The following is a 6,896-nucleotide window of genomic DNA, read 5'->3' on the forward strand; positions in this document are numbered from 1 at the left end:
ATTAAATTCTGTATAGAAATTCTATCCATTCCAGCCACATCAGCATCTAGTGCTCCTTTCACCCAAGAGAAAAGCCCTGACTAAGCATCCTCCAGCTCTTGCGGTGAGGCAGTGGTGTGGTGGTGGCACTGGTGAGGCAGTGGTGTGGTGGTGGCACTGGTGGGAATACACATATGCTTCCAATGCATTTTAACTCGCAAACACTCTCTTCTCAGTGAAAAATGTATTTCTGTACACAGTCAAACCACTTATGGCACCTGAAAAAGATAGAAATTAAATGAAGACCTGCAAAAGAGCCAGCATACCCTCGTCCTGCCTCTTACTGACAGTGTCTTTGAAACACTAAGTATAATCTCCAACTCTAAGTTTTTTCATCTATAAAATGAGAAAATCTATATATTCCACAGGATGAAATAAAGCTAAGTATATGACGTTCCTTTCATCAGCCAGGAGTCCAGGCTAGCCTGGGTTAATTAGAGATATTAGAAACACATGTTTAATTTAAAGTTGGTACTGATGGCTGTATATAGAAACATGTTCAGATATGCATATGTGCACGGGTTAGTGTGTACATGTGTATTCCTCTGTTTCCTCAGCTAAGAGTTCCTAGAAGAATGACAACATACTAGCAACAATGAGTACATGAGTGGGCAGGTCTCAGCTCTAGGGCTTCTTGGACAAATGGCTCATTCTAAGACTGGGACAGGAAATGTATCAGATGAGTCTGAACTGTGTCACAGAATTAAAAAGTAAGAAATTATTGCAAGTCTATGCACACAGGCACTGGTGGATATGGCAAAGGGATCACACAGACTGAAAGAATGTACGAGGACCAACAGTGGAACAAGCTGAGCAGTAAGATGAACACAGAGATCTGGGTCCATGTTGCTGGCAGTAGATGCACACTGAGAACAGATCTCTCACTCAGAGTTCCAAGCACGTGATGCAGAGCGTATACCTCACAGGAAGGAGAGCTTACTTTCACACTCCTTACACAGAGCGACTTTGGTCCACAGTGACTATACAGAGCACTGAAAGAGCAAAGAAAACATTTACAGAAGGAAAGGCTCACAAACACGGCTTCAGGTGGACATTTGTAATCAAGAGTTATCAGTGACAGGATGAGAATGGCACTCCACGGTTATGGCCTTTCTCTAACAACCTTTGAACTGTTCAATTTGTTTAACCATGACAAGCTAATTAAGCAAATTCCCACAGAACTTCTTTAGTATACTCTACTGGCAGACTTCAAATTGTTGTGGTAATAAAAAACAAAACAAAAATTTGAAAAAATGTTCAAGTCAAAGAGGCCCAGAGAGTCAATATAATTAAGATTCTGGATGAGTTTATGGGACAGAAAAGGACATTAGGGGAAAAAACATGAGGAAACACAAGCATACTACCAACTTATTATCAGTAAGAAATCTGCCAATTCATTAATTGTAATAACGCACCCCAGGAATGTTTGACTTAATAATAGGGGGAGCTCTGGTTCAACATGAGAACTCTGTACTACTCTGTGCTCAGCTTTCTATAAGTCTAAAACTGTTCTAATTTAAAATTCAATTTTTCCATAATATTTTTACTAATTATGTGGGAGTTTTGTACAATGCCCCCCACCACACTTGTTTTCCATCCCTCCCACTCTTGTGTCCTCCCCACTCCAAAAAAAGTTCACCAAGTCCAAATTGTGCTGCTCATATACCCACTGGAGTACTGTCAAACTTCCAGCGGCCAGCCCCTTAAAGAAAATTGAGTCCTTGCCCACCCTCCCGCCAGAAGCCATCAACTGTGAAGAGCTACTCTTCAGTTAAAATTTAATTTTAAAACTGTTGTTTGTGCTGCCTAGTGTGTGACGATGTTCACATGAGCTGTATAACTATCATTATCATTAATAATAAAGTGACATACTTTCAGTTGGTACCAGTTCATAGTCAAAGCATAATCCTACTTAATCTTCCCCCTTTAAATGGGAGCCATTATATCATAGAAATACTTAATATTTAGAAAGGGGCTGGAGAAATGGCCCAACAGGTAACAGTGCTTGTTGCTCTTGTAGAAGACACAGGTTCTGTTTCCAGTATCCACATGGCAGCTTACAATCATCTGTAGGTCTGGTTCCAGGGGATCCAGTGCCATCTTCTGGCCTTTGGGGGTGGGAGCATCAGGCATACATGTAATCTACATACATAATACATACATACATACATACATACACACATACATACACATACATACATACATACATACATACATACATACATGCAAATGTGTGGTTCTGAGGCTTTACTAACTTTTTGACTTTGTGATAAGTTCTTTACTTCTCTGTTATAGTGTATATATATGAAGCATTACCCCAAAGGCTTAGATACTGACAAAGGCTTAGAAACTTGGTACATAGCTTATAGTACTTTTGAGAGGTGTTTGGATCATGAGGGCTATGCTGGTTAGTGTTTTTGGGTTTTTTGTCTTTGTTTTGGGGGAAAGGGAACATAATTGAGAAAACGCCTCCATCAGATTGACTCGGTGGCAAGTCAATGGGTTATTTTCTTGATTAATAATTGATGTGGGAGGGTCCTACTATGGGTTGTGGCACTTCTGGGCAGGTAGTCATGGGTTGTATACAAAAGTAAGCTGAGAAAGCTAGGAAGAGCAAGCCAGCAAGTAACATCCCTCCACGGCTTCCCTTAATGACAGACTGATCGGGACCCATAAGTCAAATAAATCCCTTTGTTTCCCAGTTACTTTTGCAGCCTATCATCACAGCAATAGAAAGCAGACAATGACAATGACACTAACTTCACTGACAAACTTTTCCATGGATGAGTTCTTACTGGGTGAACTGTTAGAAGATGGGACCTTATTAAAGGAAGTGGGTCTCTAGGGATGTGTGCTTGAAGAATACATCATCTCCTGACCTTCCCTCACTTCCTATAGCTTTCTGGCTGTGATGAGGTGAACAGCTCTGTACTCCCTGCCATGATGTTCTGTCTCAACACTAGCCCATATCAAAGGAGCCAATTGACAATGGACTAGCCTCTGAAACTGAGCCAAAATAAGCCTTTCCTTTCTTACATCATTTCTCTTGATATTTTGCTACAGTGACAAACTGCTTTTTTAAAAAATATATATTTATTTTAAACTCCAAATTTTATTCCCCACCTACTCCACCCTCCAACTCTTCCACATCTCATACCTCCTCCCTACCCCCTGTCTCCACAAGGATGTCCCCACCCCTCACCCTTCACTCCATCAGACCTCTAAACTCCCTGGGGCCTCCAGTCTCTGGAGGGTTAAGTGCATCTTCTCTGACTAAACCCAGACCCTGCAGTCCTCTGCTGTATATGTGTTGGGGGCCTCATATCAACTGGTATATGCTGCCTGGCTGGTGGTCCAGTGTTTGAAAGATCTTAGGGGTGCAGGTTAATTGAGACTGCTGGTCCTCCTACAGGGTTGCCCTCCTCCTCAGCTTCTTCCAGCTTTTCCCTAATTTAACCACAGGGGTCAGCAGCTTCTATTCATTGGTTGGGTGCAAATATCTGCATCTGACTCTTTCAGCTGCTTGTTGGGTCTTTTGGAAGGCAGTCATGAGAAGTCCCTTTTTTGAGCACTCCATAGCCTCAGTAATAGTGTCAGGTCTTGGCACCTCCCCTTGAGCTGGATCATACTTTGGGCCTGTCACTGAATCTTCTTTTCCTCAGGCTCCTCTCCATTTTCATCCCTTCGGTTCTTTCAGACAGGAACAATTATGGGTCAGAATTTTGACTGTGGGATGGCAACCTCCTCCTTCACTTGATGCCCTGTCTTCCTGTTGGAGGTGGGCTCTATAACTTCACTCTCCCTACTGTCAGGCATTTCACATTTCACCTAGGGTCCCTCCCTTTGAGTCTTGAGAGTCTCTCACCTCCCAGGTCTCTGGAGGGTGCCCCCAACTTCCTACCTCCCGAGGTTGCCTGTTTCCATTCTTTCTGCTGGCCCTCAGGGCTTCAGTACTTTTCCCTCACCCAGTACCAGATCAGGTTCCCTTTTTCCCACCAACCCCTGGTCCAGTCCACTTTCCCTCCCTGGTTCCTTTCTCCCTCCCAACTTGTGATTTCTTTCTTCTCCCTCCCCAGTGTGACTGAGGCATCCTCACTTGGGCATTTCAGCTTGTTGACCTTTTTGAGTTCTGTGGACTGTATCTTGGGTATTCTGTACTTTTTTACTGGCTAGTATCCACTTATTAGTGAGTACATACCATGAGCATGCCCTGTAACTATTCAATATAGTACTCAAAAAGTGCTAGCTAGAACAATAAGACAACAAAAAGAGATCAAGGGGATACAAATTGGCAAAGTAGAAATAAAGGTATCACTATTTGCAGATGATATGATAGTATACACAAGCGACCCCAAAATCTCTACCAGAGAACTTCAGCTGATAAACAACTTCAGCAAAGTGGCCAGGTATAAAGTTAACTCAAATAAATCAGTAGCCTTCCTTTATACAAATGATAAACAGGCTGAGAAAGAAATTAGGGAAACAACTCCCTTCACAATAGCCACAAGTAATATAAAATATCTTGGGGTAACTCTAACCAAACAAGTGAAAGATCTGTCTGACAATAACTTCAAGTATCTCAAGAAAGAAATCGAAGAAGATCTCAGAAAATGGAGAAATATTCCATGCTCATGGATTGGCAGAATTAACATAGTAAAATTGGCCATCCTACCAAAGGTAATCTACAGATTCAATGCAATCCTCATCAAAATCCCAACACAATTCTTCAAAGACATGGAAAGACCAATTCTCAAATTCACCTAGAAAGACAAAAACAAAAAAACAAAACAAAAAACCCAGAATAGCAAATACAATACTTAACAATAAAAGAATGACTGGGGGAATCACCATCCCTGACCTCAAGCTTTACTCCAGAGCAATAGTGATAAAAACTGCATGGTATTGGTACAGAGACAGACACGTTGATCAATGGAATAGAATTGAAGACCCAGAAATAAATCCATACACTTACAGGCACTTGATCTTTGATAAAGAAGCCAAACATATGCAATGGAAAAAATAAAGCATCTTCAACAAGTGGTGCTGGTCTAACTGGCTGTCAATATGTAGAAAAATGAAAATAGACCCATATTTGTCACCTTGCACAAAGCTCAAGTCCAAGTGGATCAAGGACCTCAGCGTAAATCCAGATACACTGAATTTAATAGAAGAGAAAGCGAGAAAGTGTCTTGAACTTATTGGCACAGGGGAAAAATTTCTAAACAGAACTCCAATGGCGCATGCTCTAAGATCAAGAATTGATAATTGGGACCTCATGAAACTGGAAAGCTTCTGTAAGGCAAAAGACATAGCCAATAAGACAAATTGGCAACCTACAGATTGGGGAAAAAATCTTTGCTAACCCCACATCTGATAGAGGGTTAATATCCAAGTCACATTGATTATACTGGAATAATAAGAAAAAAAAAAAAACCCTTGAAGCCATCTTAGGAATTGCTTGGGCCTCACTTATCACAGATTCAAGAGTATAGATGTGTAGACTCACTTGAAAGACATTGTTTTGAGAAGAAAGCTCCAGAGCACCCTCCTTACATGGCAATGACATGTTTCTCCACATTCAGCTGTGTAAACACTCAGAGCCTACAGCAACCGTGGTGCACGGTTCCATCTACTGTTTGATTTAGCAGACCTTGGTGCCACCCATGTGATGTCAATTGTGCAGGCATACAGAACGTGAATTGTGGGTTGCAGAGTCTTCCACCAAGAGTTCAAAGACAGACCTTGGATATCAGGGGATGTGTGGCATGGTTGGAATATCTGTGGGCAGCACTTGAAGTGGGAATCTATGAGAGTAAAAGTGAAGCTGGATGAAGACCTCGAGAAATCTGAGATGCTAAGATTATGGAATATTCCCAGGCAGCAAGGAAGCTGAGCCTAAGAGAGAGGAGAAGCCATGTGGAAGACAGTCAATAAGGCCTTAGTGGTGGGGCTGCCCAAACCCTTGGGGATGACATCACACTACCATGTGACTTGTCTGAGATGGAGCTGTAGGACTTGATGTTTGCCCTGCTTGCTTTCAATCTTACTCTTTGATTTTGGTAGTCGCATGTTTGCCCCAGCTCTGCCCCATTGCTGTATAAGTTTGTAACTTTTGTTTTTACAGAGGATCACATCGAAATATTTGCCTGGGGTCACAGAGGAGACTTTGACTTTGGAACTTGAGAAATACTGGAACTGGAAACCCTTGAAGATGAACTAAGTGTAGTTTGCATTACAGAAGAAGAAGATGGAGACCTGGAGTCCAGGAATAGAACGTCACTGTTTAGTTATGAAGTTTCTCCTACTCTCAAGCCCTGCCACCCTGTACCCAGACTCCTATGTTGAAGGCTTGTTCTCCAGTTGGTAGTGCTATCGGGAAGTGATTTGATGGATTCTTGTTAGAGGGGAGAACCTAGTCCAGGGGAGAAATGCATGCAAATGATATATGCATTTGAAGAATATATCATGTCCATGACTGATTCTTTTTCCTCTCTGCTTTCTGGTTCAGTAAGGTGAAGAGCTTTGGTCTGTCACATGCTCCTGTTATGGTTTTGTTTGCTCTAAATTAAGGCAGTAAGGTGTAAACTACCATGAGCATATAAATATAGAAAATACAAAAACAGGAATAAAACTGACTTAAGGTAGATCCGGGCCTTTAAAGATTTGTCTTTATTATATGTATATGCCTATTTTGTATGTATGTATGCACATATACCACATGCATAAAGACCCACAAAAGCCAGAAGACATTGGATACCCTAGAACTGGAGTTACAGACAGTTGTGAGCCACTGTGTGGGTGCTAAGAACTGAATCCAGGTCCTCTGCAGGAATAGCCAGTGTTCTTAACTGGGGAGC

At 41.8% G+C, this 6,896-nt stretch overlaps 1 long non-coding RNA gene across 1 annotated transcript in view; it reads left to right on the top strand.

Annotated features, from left to right (window-relative positions):
• LOC143442381 (uncharacterized) overlaps positions 1-6,685 on the top strand; it is a 28,944-nt gene extending 22,259 nt beyond the window's left edge. Inside the window, exon 4 of the long non-coding RNA XR_013110514.1 lies at positions 6,164-6,685. This is a non-coding gene — a long non-coding RNA (uncharacterized LOC143442381). The remainder of the gene's footprint in view (positions 1-6,163) is intronic.
• The last annotated feature ends 211 nt before the right edge of the window (positions 6,686-6,896 follow it).

This window comes from Arvicanthis niloticus, chromosome 5 (genome assembly GCF_011762505.2).
Source record: "Arvicanthis niloticus isolate mArvNil1 chromosome 5, mArvNil1.pat.X, whole genome shotgun sequence".
In the NCBI taxonomy this organism is placed as follows: Eukaryota; Metazoa; Chordata; class Mammalia; order Rodentia; family Muridae; genus Arvicanthis; species Arvicanthis niloticus.